The 14,921-nt window shown below is 37.3% G+C and overlaps 1 long non-coding RNA gene and 1 pseudogene across 5 annotated transcripts in view; both read right to left on the reverse strand.

Annotated features, from left to right (window-relative positions):
• LOC131751388 (uncharacterized) overlaps positions 1 to 14,921 on the reverse strand; it is a 33,948-nt gene that overhangs the window by 5,168 nt on the left and 13,859 nt on the right. Inside the window, exons 4-6 of one of the 5 annotated variants that reach the window (XR_010838990.1) lie at positions 13,775 to 13,901; positions 13,413 to 13,507; positions 9,218 to 10,094 (exon numbers count right to left, since the gene is read on the reverse strand). This is a non-coding gene — a long non-coding RNA (uncharacterized lncRNA). Of the gene's footprint in view, positions 1 to 9,217; positions 11,594 to 13,412; positions 13,508 to 13,774; positions 13,902 to 14,921 lie in introns of those variants that run through there. The other 4 variants (XR_010838993.1, XR_010838989.1, XR_010838991.1 and 1 more) reach the window with 4 other exon arrangements.
• LOC131750348 (zinc finger protein 717-like) lies at positions 7,039 to 8,700 on the reverse strand (annotated as a pseudogene).

Raw genomic sequence — 14,921 nt, forward strand, 5'->3', positions numbered from 1 at the left:
ATCATTAGTCACTGGGGAAATGCAAATTAAAACTATGAGATACCACTTCACACTCACTAGAATGACTATTATAAAGACAGATAATATCAAATGGTAGTAAGGACAGAGAGAAAGTGGAATGCCATAACATGAATGAACCTAAAAAACCGTTTTGTTAAATAAAAGAAATTAGACATAAAGGACTATATATTTATATGAAACATCCAGAAAAGACATATATTTATAGAGGGAAAAAGCAGGTCAAGTGGTTGGCTGAGGGTGGATAATGACAGCAAATTTACTCAAGGGAATATTTCTGGGTGACAGAAATGTCCTAAACTTGGATTATAGTGATGTTTGCACAACTCTGAAAATTTACTAAAAATCATTGAATTGTACACGTAGGGTCATTGTTATGGTATGCAAATTATACCTCAATAAAGCTGTTTAAAAAGCCAACAGAAGCTACTTCTAGGAACATTGCCTTCTCTACAGATTAATTTTTCAGATTCTGTAAGCTTACTATTAGGTGGAGAGAGCAAACATTTCAGAGAGGATTCAAAGATAAAGTGTCTATTAAATAATGATATTAGTTAAAATGATGTTTTATGGTAATCCAAAAAGACAAACCACTTTGAGAAGTGTGTCCTTTTTTGTTCTTTTTGTTTTTTATAATCTATAGTCTAACTTTTCTTCCTTTCCTTTAAATCAGATATAAGGAAAACTTTTTCATTTTTCTCTAGTCAGTTCTAGGATGAGGGTCCAACATCATAACATCTTTATGTGTTTTTCTCTATATAGAAAGTATATTCATTAGCAGGGAAAAACCTCATGTGATTTTGAAAACACTGGACTTTACTTAAATATTTTATGATAAAATGAAGATGGTGAGAGAGATTTGTTTTTATTGTCGGCTTTTTTTGTTTGGTTGGTTTTTTTGTGGTACGCGGGCCTCTCACTGTTGTGGCCTCTCCCGTTGCGGAGCACAGGCTCTGGACGCGCAGGCCCAGCGGCCATGGCTCACGGGCCCAGCCGCTCCACGGCATGTGGTCTTCCCGGACCTGGGCACGAACCCGTGTCCCCTGCATCGGCAGGAGGACTCTCAACCACAGCGCCACCAGGGAGGCCCTTATTGTCGGTTTTTAAAAAAATATTTTAAAGTATTTCTAATTGAACATCCACTGCATGCTCAGTACTATGCTTGGTGCTATGTAATGTTCAAAATAATTTTGAACTCTGTTCTTAAAAAGGTTACACCATAGTTGCAAACATCCTGAAACAAAAGTATTACTACTCCTTTCTGGAAGACTGTCCAACTCACACACATATGTGTATCAGCTACCACTCCAGGGTACTCTTTGAATTTCATGTGCAAGTTCAGTCCTCCCTTTTACCTATAATAAACTGTCATCAGTTCAGTTCTACAATATTTTTTTCTGTGGCCTTCTCTGTGCCTATACTAGGCACTGGACTTACAAAGATGGATGCAACATGGTCCTTGCCCTTAAGGGGCTCCAAGCTAGCTGGGATGAGAAAGAAAACACACTTTTTCCCAACTTGCTAAATAGAAACATGCACAAGGTGCTTTGGGAATCCTACACATTTATGATACAATAGAATTGATCCCTAAAATGCTTGATTTCTTCTTTGTAGCTTACCTAACTCAACTCTTGATTTACTTTAAATTTGTATCTGTGTCTTTGTCTTCATTTTTGCTGTCATAGTACCTAAATCAACTCTTGATATACTTTAAATTTGTATCTGTGCCTTTCTGTCTTCATTTTTGCTGTCATAGATCCCCTCCTGACCCTCTTCACCTGACATTGCCAGGCTACACCTCTAATTGCACCTCTGCGTTCTTCTCTTTAGTTTTGTATTCCTCTTCTAGAATATTGTTTCTGAAACATTGCTTTCCTTATGTCATGCCTCTTCTTTGCTAACTACAGTAATCATATTTCCTCCCAAATCAAAACGTCTTAATATTGCAACCTCTCAGAGGCAAATTTATGTCTCCAACGTATTTACTGTATCTGGTGCAAACAAAATGCAATCACCCTCCATCGTTTCAAGGTTTTTCCACCATTGCCTTTCATTTTTGAAGACTCTGCTTTTGAAGATGATGATGTTGATACTGATATGTTTCAGGGTAATATATTCATTGATAACTGTCTAAAATATTTTCCATTTAGGGGTAACCATATAGCCTATGAGATGGTAAAAAGTTTACTTCATCATTTTTAGAAACTTGTTTGACTGCAGTTTTAAAAATGCAGTTCCACCAACATTCTTGAGCCCTACTAGGGACTGTACTGGTTTTTAAGAGAGGTAAAAATGGGTAATAGAAGTTTCTGTCTTGATGAACCAGTTTGCAAGGCAGAAATAGAGACACAGATGTAGAGAACAAACGTATGGACACCAAGCGGGGGAAGGGGAGTGGGATAAATTGGGAGATTGGGATTGACGTATATACACTAATATGTATAAAATAGATAACTAACGAGAAACTGCTGTATAGCACAGGGAAGTCCACTTCACTGTACAGTAGAAACTAACACAACATTGTAAAACAACTATACCCCACTTAAAAAATAAATAAAGCAAAGCTGAAATACTGAAAAAAGAGAAAAGGAGGTTTCTGACTTTAAGAAGGCTATAATCTTGACTGGCTCTCAAAGGAGTGATGAGTCTTGTCTCTATTATAAGGCACACTGATGTATGTGCGATAGGAAATGCATATAGTAAGTGTTCTGAGTCCTGCAAAAGGGAAATAATTTCCACATTAGGGGAATTGGAGAACACTTCAGGGAAGAGGTAGATTTTGAAATTTTTAGGATGACTACATTCTCAACAAATGGAGATGCAGATGGGAAAGAAGGCAGAAAGGGACATGTATTTTTCAGGCCAAAAAGGAGTCAGTCGGACCTAAGTATATTATTTATGTTGTTCAAGGTAGCAGGGCTGATGAGCTGGCAGAATGTGGAGGACTTTGAATGCCCTGCTGAGGAATCTGCATGGTATTATACGGCAGACAAAGAACCACTGTGGGCTTTTGAACAGGTATTTACCTAGTCAAAGCTGTGCTTAAGGAACTTGTCTTGGAAGCTTTGTGGTTAATGGATAGAGACACTAGAGAGAGAACGATAAATTTGGAGGCCACCATAATGGTTTGGGTAATGAACTTGAAATAGTGTGGTTTCAGTGGGAAGGGGAAAGGAAATAGATATATGATGGAAGTAAAATGGACAGTACTGAATGATAGATTTAATGAAGGTGGACGAATAAGGTATTGGGGACTGGAGGGGAACACTTCCCTCCTTTTGAAATTGGGTGCAATGGAAGAAAAAGGAATCTACCTGAGATTTAGTGTAAGAACTGATCAGTTTTTAACATTTTGTGTTGTTTTCTTTTCTTTTCTACTTAAAAAGATTCAAACCTTTATCCAGACTTAAAATTTGTTAATATTTTGCCACATTAACTCTCTCTTTACGTACAAATACACTTTTTGGGTATATTTTGTATAATTTGTATATTTGAATATTACTGAATATTTCAGTAATTTGAAAGTTGCATATACCATGACACTTCATTTCTACAGTATATATCTCCTAATAACAAAGACTTCTGCTGATAATCAGTTTCAGTGTCCTTGATGCAAAAAGCATCAAAAAGAATAATGATGTTAATGAGCTGTGACACATTGAATAAAAAAGAATACGTGAGTTCACACTGTTTCTCAGAAGGGATGGTGGTGATGAAAAGTAAGCTCTTCTTTAGAGAAGGCTGTCAGCTAATAAATACAGAAAAAAATAGTAGATTAGAAAATTTTAATGTTGCACCCAGCAATGTAATAAGTGATTCAGGTAAAGATCATCAATGGGTGTTAATATTATTGAGTGAAGCTTTTTTCGGAAACCAGGTATTTACATGGTCTCCATATATCACATCATCTCACCAACGGATAAAACTAAGCATTGCCCAAAATGGGACAAGCTGAAAACATGCACCTCCTTGCATGATGCAATCAAAATAATATAATGTCACCCATGTAATATTCTTGCCCAAAGTGTTTAACCTGAATCTTCAAATGAGAAAACAATCAGAAAAAATCTCAATTTTGGAATGTTCTATAATAAAATTTCCTGAATTTTTCAAAAATGTCAATGTCAGAGAGCTCTTGAAAATGTACAGTATATTTTAGCTCTAACAAAAATATACCTTGGGCCTGAAAAGTGGCCTATGTATTTGTTTCTCTTGTACTTTGTTGTTTTTTTCCATACTATGTCAGTGGTCATTTATTATGTTAAATGTAAATGCACTGATACAAGAATGTGAGCAAATGTCTAGCAGGTTCAACACAATAACAGCTTCAGGTATACACATACCTGTCTCTTATGTGTGGACTGCTTTTTGGTCTTGCATACACTAACTGAAGAGGTGGAGCTCAGCCTCTGTCTTCTCTGATGAATTTGAGATAGCTACCCATCAATGGAGGTGAGACAGATGGATTTCAATGGGATGTTGTCATTATGAAAAGCACACACCCTTTCCCAAATAATTAAAATCAGTAAAAAAAAGACAAGAAAAACCAACCATCTGAATGAAAATTAATTTTACACACACAACATTTTAAGTCCATTAAAATAAAACAAGTAACAATGACAACAAAAGAATGGGAGCATGTCAAAAGGGCACAGGAACCAACCTGAAAGAGCTCTGTCAGGCAGTCTCTAAACAGCTGTGAGTACCTCAGCTGTGCGGTGGGCTTTCCCTGTGCCACAGATTTGTCTGGTAAGGTCACAGCAAGCACAGATGGACTGAGACTGCTATTACCTACACAAGATCACCATGATGTCAGCTGCCTGTGCCTCCTCTCCCAAAGGATGGTGGCAAAGCACATAGGGCCATATAATGGGCATCATGACTGGCTGGGGTACTCACTTACAGAGGAGCCAGTGCTAGACTGTAGCTCTACCCAAGGGAGAAGGGAACAAGTTGCCAAGTCCCATAACTAACCAGAACCAGAGAGGCAGATGAGAAACTGTCTCTGGGAAGCCTCCCACATAATAGGAGTTGAAAGAGAAGCAGTCTCATGACAGCTCCCCATAAAATGCGTATCTGCCAAGGCTTAGGTCAACGTGCAATTCTGGACTACGAGGCCTACACAGAGACACGCAAGATTTCCAGAGTACTGTGGTATAGATGTTCCCCTATAAGCTCCCAATGATCAAAGCCAGAACAGTTTGAACAACAAAAGGAATAACCCAGAGAATAAAGTAAATATCCATGAGGCCATACTGATCTAAATGATTGGATAAATAAATGAGAAAGAATAAACTTTCTTTTTGTAAGATTCCAAATAATTTATACATACTCCCCCCACCTTCCAAGAGATGGAGCTTAGTTCCCCACCCCTGAGTGTGGGCTTAGTGATTCACTTCCAAAGAGAAGAGTATGGAAAGGGAAACACAGTAACTTTATAGTGGAGAAATCTGGCAGACACCACCTTAACCATGTGATCAAGGGTAACATCACCAGGGAATAGTCAGGTTGTTATCTTTACACCCTCACCTGATGCAAAGAGGGTGCCTCATCTCTGTGGTATTCTTCCCCCAAATTCATAACCCCAGTATAATTATGAGAAAAACTGAGATATTCCAGAAAATATTTGACAAGTATTCTTCCTAAGAGTCAAGGTCATAAATAAGAAGGAAAGACTGAAAAACTGTCACAGACCAGAGGAGACTAAGGAAACATAAAAACTAAATGCAATGTAGTATCCTGGACTGGATCCTAGAACAGAAAAAGACTGTTAGTGGAAACTGGTGAAATCCAAATAAAGCCTTTAGTTACTAATATTGCACCAATGTTAATATCTTAGTTTTGACATATATACCAAGGTTACATAAGATGATAACATTATGGGAAACTGGGTGATAGTCTCTGGACTTTCTTTGCAATTTTCTAAGTTTAAAATTATTCAAAAATAAAAACGTTATTTAAAAAAGCATGTGGATGCTGCGTGGTGTAGCAAAAAAAAAAAAAAAGCTACACTGACAGTTCTGATGCATCATTTGGGCTAGTACCCCCTCCTCAACTCCCCTCTCCTCCTCTACCCATTAAAAAAAAAAGCATGTGGAATCATAAACCTCTTTATTAAAAATATTGTTCAATAGCAATGACAAATACCATATAATGAGGTCAGCAAAATGTTGGAGAAAAGGAGTTAAAGTATAATATTTAAAATTTGCCAATATAAAAAATATATAGTGTGTTGAAAGGTATTAAGGCAAAATGATGTGGAGAACTCAGTGGGAATAATTCTTACTATACTAAGGGTATATAAAGTCTATACCCACTTATTCTAGAATTGCATATGCAAATCCAATACATGTATCATTCCTGTGATGAAGCATATGCATACATCATCTCAGTTTATATATGCTTAATTCTATGTCTTGATCATTTAACTTATTCAAATTTTAAAGGACTTCCTATTTTTCAACATTCCCATATACATATCAGAATATTGGCTTATATTCTATAAAGTATTTCACATTACATCTGATATTAAAACTGTGATGATATATTATTTCTTTGTAATATAGTTTTTCATGTTAAGATTCCTCTAAATGGATTCTCTGATGTAAAATTTTTTGAAATCTCGTCAAATGCTAAAACATATTCAAATTGTCTACAAAGCTTCAATCATAGACTAATAATCTGATGTACAACTAGTTATAGCTACTTATAGAAGTGGATTTTTAAATGTATTTCATTATTATGATTCTTTGATGCTCAATGTTTCATCTCATCAGTTCTTTGCCATACCATGAATTTAATTTATGAACTTGATTTGGGGGGTTTTGAGATTTAAAATATTTAAAGACTTCTTCTCCCAGGTGTGCTATCTGATGTACCATGGAGTTTGCCTTCTAGCAAGAAAGATTTCTTATATAGATTATACTCATAGTTCTTCTTTCCTTTTGGAATTCTCTGGTATTTAGTAAGGACCAAATTGTGGCAGAATGATGTACCACATTTATCACATTCACAGGGCTTCTACCCACTGTGTCTTCTGCAATGTTCATTAAGACTTGATTTGTGACTGTAGGTTTTCCCACAGTCAGTACATTCATAGGGCTTCTCTCCTGTGTGTGTTCTCTGATGTACTTTGAGATTTGAATTGCTACTGAAGGTTTTCCCATACTCAGTACATTCATAGGGTTTCTCCCCAGCGTGTGTTCTCTGATGCTCAACACGGGAAGACTTGTGGCTGAATGTTTTCCCATATTCTGTACATTCAAAGGGCTTCTCTCCTGTATGTTTTCTCTGATGTACTGTGAGGTGTGAGTTACCACTGAAGGTTTTCCCACATTGAATACATTCATAATGTTTCTCCCTAGTGTGTATTCTCTGATGTACAGTCAGTTTTGACTTTACACAGAAGGTTTTCCCACATTCAGTACACACATAGGGTTTCTCTCCTGTGTGTGTTCTCTGATGTTCAGTGAGTGTTGACTTGTGACTGAAGGTTATCCCACATTCAGTACACTCGGAAGGTTTCTCCCCTGTGTGCGTTCTCTGATGCACAGTAAGTTTTGATTTTACATAGAAGGTTTTCCCACATTTAATACATTCATAGGGTTTCTCCCCTGTGTGTATTCTCTGATGTCTAGTGAGGTGTGCCTTGTTGTAAAAGGTTTTGCCACATTCATTACATTCCTAGGGATTCTCCCCTGTGTGTATCCTCTGATGTTTTGTGAGGTGTGCTTTTCTGTTGAAGATTCTGCAACACTGATTACATTCATAGAATTTCTCTATGTGAGTTCTCTGAATATGGCTGAAGTGAGACTTCTTGTGTAAGGCATTCCTACACTCAGTAAACTCATAAAGTTTCTTCACTGTGTCAATTCTCTTATATTTAAAGTTTGAAATCTTAAATGCTTGTTCACATTCATTATATTCACTGGATTCCTGTCCTGTATGAGCTCTCTGATGTTCAGTGAGCTGTGCTGTCTGGATTACAGCATTCTTTTTTTTTTTTTTCTGTGGTACATGGGCCTCTCACTGCTGTGGCCTCTCCCGTTGTGGAGCACAGGCTACAGATGTGCAGGCCCAGCGGCCATGGCTCACGGACCCAGCCGTTCCACGGCACATGGGATCCTCCCGGACCAGGGCACGAACCCGTCTCCCCTACATTGGCAGGTGGACTCTCAACCACTGCACCACCAGGGAAGCCCCCAGCATTCATATTTTGAGGATACTCATGGGGTGTCTACTTTGATTGATTTCTTTGATGTGCAATAATGGTTGATGAGTAACCAAACGAATCACATCCAAAGGGCTTCTCTCCTGTATGTGCTCTCTGATTTAAAACTTTTGACACTGTGCAGAACTGCCCATGTTCACTGCTTCCAAAGGGCTTTTGTGTATGAATTTTCTCATACATACTGATGATTGACTTTTGGATGAAAGTGTTTTCATATTCATTACTGTTTTTTTTCCACCATGGGATCTCTTTTGGCTATCAGAGTCTGCCTTGTAAAAGTATTTTCCAGATTCATTAAATCCACAGTCTGGCTCCAAAGTTTGAAGCTGAACAAGGTATTCATTATGACTGATATCCTTCCCATTTTTATCATATTCATTAATTTCAGCAGACAATTCTTCAAGCTTAGTACTGAAACGTGACTTCCCACATACATTACTTTCATCAGTCATCTTTCTTAAACAGTTTCTATTACTGACCATTAATTCTGAAATATTTTGCAAACTTTTCTTATATCAATCACATTTAGAGTTCACTTTTCTTGAACCTACAGGATTTATACCCATAGTAAATGCTTTTGCACATGAAGTATTTGTCTCATTAATCAGTGTTTTGTTTTTGATTAATATAAACTGACTGGATTGTTGGTCTTGGATGTTCTGGCCTCTCCAGACTTTTTCTAGAACAGAGGAAAATTAATCACACCTGATGAATCTTAAGTTGGTTATGAATTGGCTCTACAACTGTACTTAAATATGATTAAGTTTTGGCTTCAGGCCTAGTCTCCCAGGAAGAAAATGTAAATGCCTCTTAATTGGTTGTGTTCTGTCTATCTATCTATCTATCTATCTACGTCAAAGACCCTTTTGTAGTATTAAAAGAGGGGAGAAAATAGGCACTAAATACAAGTATTTGGTTTCTCCAAATGTGACCTTTAATGCTAGGTAAGAAATAAGCAGACCAAGTGGTGATCCTTGCAACAAGATCAAATATTTAATAGCTTTATTTTGAATGCTGATACAGTCATTTCAGTTTATCAGAGTTGTTTAATACTAAACAATGTGCTAATCATGAATTCCCATTTTTTTTCCAATTTCAATATTCTAACATACCTTTTAATGCAAAGAAGTCTTACTCCTGCAATAGTGTTACTTCTTAACTCAATTTTCTATCTTGGTTAACACATCTCTGATTTTTATGAATTTTAGTAGGGCAAAAAAAGGTTTCTTTCTCAACTGACTCCTCTATCAATCAATTATATAATCACCAAATATATAGTTCTGTTACACAAGAACATTAGGAAGAGAAAAATAGAAGCACTTATCTAGTAGGATTATAAGCAAGGTGAGAAAAAGAAACTCATAAATCAACATATGTAATTTTTAGTAGACCTCCTAAGTGCAAATGGAAGACAAGAAGTGAGAGAACAATAACAACATCTAATACAAATTAACACATAACTGATTTAATCCTCACAAACTGTGAGATCAGTTCTATGTCATCCTCATTTTACAAATGAGGAAACTAAGGTATATAAAGATTAAGTAACTCGTCTAAAGTCATACAGCTAGAGTAGTAAAGAACAGTTCCTTGAAAGCAATTAAAATTTGAACTCAAATTAAAGATTTAACAAAACTATTAATACAATGAAGTACCACCTCACACCAGTCAGAATGGTCATTATCAAAAAATCTACAAGGCTTCCCTGGTGGCACAGTGGTTGAGGGTCCACCTGCCAATGCAGGGGATGCGGGTTCGTGCCCTGGTCCGGGAGGATCTCGCGTGCCGTGGAGTGGCTGGGCCTGTGGTCTGTGGCCGTTGGGCCTGCGCATCTGGAGTCTGTGCTCTGCAGCGGGAGAGGCCGCAGTGGTGAGAGGCCCACGTACCACAAAAAAAAAAAAAAAAAAAAATCTGCAAATAACAAAAGCTAGAGAGGGTGTGGAAAAAAGGGAGCCCTCCTACACTGTTGGTGGGAATGTAATTTGGTGCAGCTACTATGGAAAACAGCATGGAGGTTCCTCAAAAAAATAAAAATAGAGTTGCCGTATGATCCAGCAATCCCATTCCTGGAACTATATCCACACAAAACTATAATTCAAAAAGACACATACACCCCTATGTTCATAGCAGCACTATTCACAATTGCCAAGACATGGAAACAACTTAAATGTCCATTGACAGATGAATGGATAAAGTAGATGTGGTACATATATGAAATGGAATATTACTTAGCCATAAAAAAGAATGAAATAATGCCATTTGCAGCAACATGGATGGACCTAGAGATTATCATACTAAGAGAAGTCAGTCAGAAAGTGAAAGACAAATACCATATGATACCACTTATATGTGGAATCTAAAATATGACACAAATGAACTTATCTACAAAACAGACAAAGACTCACAGACATAGAGAACAGACTTGTGGTTGCCAAGGGGGAGAGGGGGTAGGAGAAGGATGGGCTGGGAGTTTAGGATTAGCAGATGCAAACTATTATATATAGAATGGATACACAATAAGATCCTACTGTATAGCACAGGGAACTATATTCAGTGTCCTGTGATAAACTATAATGGAAAAGAATATGAAAAAAGATGTATATATGTGATAACTGAATCACTGTACTGTACAACAGAAATTAACACAACATTGTAAATCAACTATACTTCAATAAAATAAATTATTTTTAAAAATTAAAGATTTAAGGTTTCTGGGGAGGCAAAATAAACTTTAATAAAAGATCTAGGTACTTTCCTAGTGGTCCAGTGGCTAAGACTCCACGCTCCCAATGCAGGGGGCCCAGGTTTGATGCCTGGTCAGGGAACTAGATCCCACATGTCATAACAAAGAGTTTGCATTCTGCAACTAAAGATCCCGCATGCCACAATGAAGACCCCGTGTGCTGCAACTAAGACCCAGTGCAGCCAAATAAATAAATAAATATTTTTTTAAAAGTTCTAGATATATATCAGGATAATTAAGAATATGGATCAGATGGAATTTAGCATGAGTTTTGGGCAAATAGAGAAAAATAAAATTAGATTAGGAAACACAGGGCCATAATGATAGTCCTTATAAAAAAGAAAATTATAAATTTTGGAAATTTTAGTAAGCATATTTATCTTCTTAGGCTAGTATCAAGATATATTAGACAATTTTGGTAATCAAATCTGACAAATGAAATAAGAACCCAGGTATGTTATAATATGGTTCTGGTTTTGGTTAAAATTCATGACAACTGAGCACACTGAGGGAACTTAGGGGAATAAGAACAAATAACAGATAATTAAATAAAATTTATAAGAGAGAATGGCAGAGATGGAAGTTTCAAGACGACTCCATGCCTGCAAACAGGAGGATAACAGCCTAATGAATAAAGGGGGAATATGGAAAGTGAGTAGACATTATACAGTGAAATGTAAAATGGAATATAAATGAATTTAGTCTCTGACATTCTGAAAATGAATGAAGTGGTCTACTAGAGCTGATCTTCAAACAGGTAAAACGTTGATTTAGAAGGCAGAAGCAAGATAAGACAGATTAGAGGCAGCACAGAATAGTTGTAAAGAGTACAGTCTCTGGAGCCAACCTTCTTGGGTATGAAATCTAGATGTACTATTTATTAACTGGAGGACCTTGGGCATGTTACTTAATCTCTTTGGACTTCAGTCTGTTTATCTGGAAAAATAGTAACAGTATTTATACCAGGGGACTGTTGTGAGGAGTAGATGAATTAATATGTATAAACTGCTTAGAACGGTGCACATTGTAGGCTATAATTCAAGTGTTGATTATGGTGATTATATCACCACCAACTTTGGAGTCATAAACCTAAGAGAAACTTAATCCTTGAAGATGGATTAATCACTTAAAAACACCTGAGAAGAGCAGAAGGTATAAAACAGAGCCTTTACAGACATCTTGAATTGAATCAATGATTGCATAAATAAAAGTGTACTGATTTAATTAATGTTTACTGTATGCTGTATGATGAGCACTGGTATTGGCTGGTAAACTAGACAGACAACAGAAGGATAAATATTTAGGAAAGGTGAGTGTGATCAAATTAGTTCTGCTCACCAAAGGCAAGTTTAGGGGTATTTTAGAAAGGGTTTTGAGTGCTATCAAATAAAGCACAAAGGTACAGAAGGTAACTATCAATTTGGGCACACACACAAAAAAAATAGCAATGAAATCTTAACAGCAGGTATAAAAGAGAAAATGAACTGTGAGTCAGGATACAGAAAAATATGAGGCATTTTACCACAAAAGGAAAGAGGGAATGATTAGGGAAACTTGAAGGAGCAACCAAATCATAGATGTTTAGTAATTTCTAAAGAAGATATCTAAAAATGATGAAAGTCAAAAGGAGTATGTGAAAATAAGAGGAAATCTGGCAACTGAAAGAGCTACAGAAAGAGAAGAATTGTGAAGAAGTAAAGATTCAAGATGCAGTAACCAAGAATTAGATTTGTGTAACGTCAGAGTGCAAAGTTTCTCTATAAACATTAAGCATAGAATGAACACACCCTGTGAGAAGGGTGATATTGCAAGGTGTTAATTTAAGTATTTTAGCAATGATGGCTGGATAATCCCCAAATTTTCAAAAGGTATGAAGTCTCTAAAAAGAGATTTCCAAAAATGTTTCAAAGATCTTATACTGGGTTGACTAATGTCTCCCCCAAATTCATGTCCGCCCAGGATCTCAGAATATGACCTTATTTGGAATGAGGGTCTTGGCAGATGTAATTAGTTAGGATGAGGTCATACTGGATTAGGGTGGGCCCTAAACTCAGTATGGCTGGTGTCCTTATAAGAAGATGACACACAGAAGTCAGGCTACGTGACAATGGAAGCAGGGATTGGAGTGATAAAGCTATATGTCAAGGAGTGACAAGGATTGCCAAAACTACCAGAAGCTAGGAGGAGGCAGAAAGGACCATCTCCTAGAGTCGCTGGAGGGAGCATAGCCCTGCGGACACTGATTTTTTACTTGTAGCTTCCAGAACTGTGAGAAAATAAATTTCTGTTGTTTTAAGGCACCCAGTTTGTGGTGCTTTGTTACCACAGCCCTAAGAAACTAATGCAGATGTTAAACAACTCACTGTCCATTTGAGATCTAATTTCCACTAGCTTCCACCCCTTTGGTATACAATAACTCACCTGGAAGGCTCTGGCTTGAGAACTCTACCTCTATTATCCACAGCTCTTCTCCTTGCTCCAACTGGGAGATCACATCGGTTTGGATATAAGACACCCTGTCAACGGGAAATGACACAGGACTCTTAACTAGACGCTTGAGCTTCATGGAGCCTAAAGACTGTCATGCATGATAAGGGTGCTTATTTCAACCTTGGCAGGGTAGCACCTCTCACCAGAAGCAAAGACGCTAACATCCTTTCTAGAGCCCCAAAGCAATTAAGAATTTTTGAACCCAAACCCTTAACACTAAATACAATTCAGCTCTTCAGAGGTTTGACATGTTTCACCACCTACAGGAACTTAACACGGGAAGTTCCACTTACCCACTGAGACCAGGTTACTGTAGTTCTCCAGCATCACATCCCAATACAGGATCTTCTGAGCTGAGTCCAGCCACTGCCACTCTGCCTGGGTGAAGTTGATTGACGCATCTTTGAATAATACTAGTCCCTGTAACAGTACATTTTGTTCAGCCTGAATTGTTAACAATTGGAGAATGTGAAAAATATGTGTGCAGAATAGAACTTAAAAAAATATTTGATGCATACCCATATACACTGTTTTCATTTTTATGGGATAAATAGATACCTTGTCAACATGGTGATTAATTGCTGAATAAAAAAAGCTTCTATTGAGCTAACTATTCTGTACATGGAAACATTCTCATTGCTCAGAAAAATCAAGAACAATAAGCTTACATCCTAGTAGTAAAGTAGATATACAAATATCTATTTACAATAAAGTATTAAAAGAGCTATGTTAGAAATGCTTACAAAGTAGAAAGTATAGGGTCTTCCCTGGTGGTGCAGTGGTTAAGAATCCACCTGCCAATGCAGGGGACACGGGTTCGAGCCCTGGTCCGGGAAGATCCCACATGCCACAGAGCAACTAAGCCCTTGGGCCACAACTACTGAGCCTGCACTCTAGAGCCTGCGAGTCACAACTACTGAAGCCTGTGTGCCTAGAGCCCATGCTCTACAATGAGAGGCCACCGCAATAAGAAGCCTGCGCACCACAACGAAGAGTGGCCCCTGTTCACTGCAACTAGAGAAAGCCTGTGCACAGCAACGAGGACCCAACACAGCCAAAAATAAATAAATAAAATAAATAAATTTATAAAAACAAAAAAGTATAAAGTATAGTGTAGACATAAAGGAAGGAAAAATTAGTTCCATCTGTTATTATTATGTGGTTGTTACGAGGCTGAAAATCTTTGAGTAGTTGTATTATGCAAAAATACGCATTAGCCTCCACATGGTCAAATGCATTTTGTATGCATTTAAAATGTATTTTAAAAGTTATGTCCTGTGGAAAGCAACTAGCATAGTTTGCTAGATCAACAGGGTGAGGGGATACGGTAAGATGAAGTACTCAACAGGTATTCAAGGGCCAGACATGGAATAATTTTGAACCAGTTCTTATAAATCCAAACATCCTTTGATCACCACTCCATCATTTGAACTGATACTG

This window comes from Kogia breviceps, chromosome 2 (assembly GCF_026419965.1).
Source record: "Kogia breviceps isolate mKogBre1 chromosome 2, mKogBre1 haplotype 1, whole genome shotgun sequence".
Lineage (NCBI taxonomy): Eukaryota > Metazoa > Chordata > Mammalia > Artiodactyla > Physeteridae > Kogia > Kogia breviceps.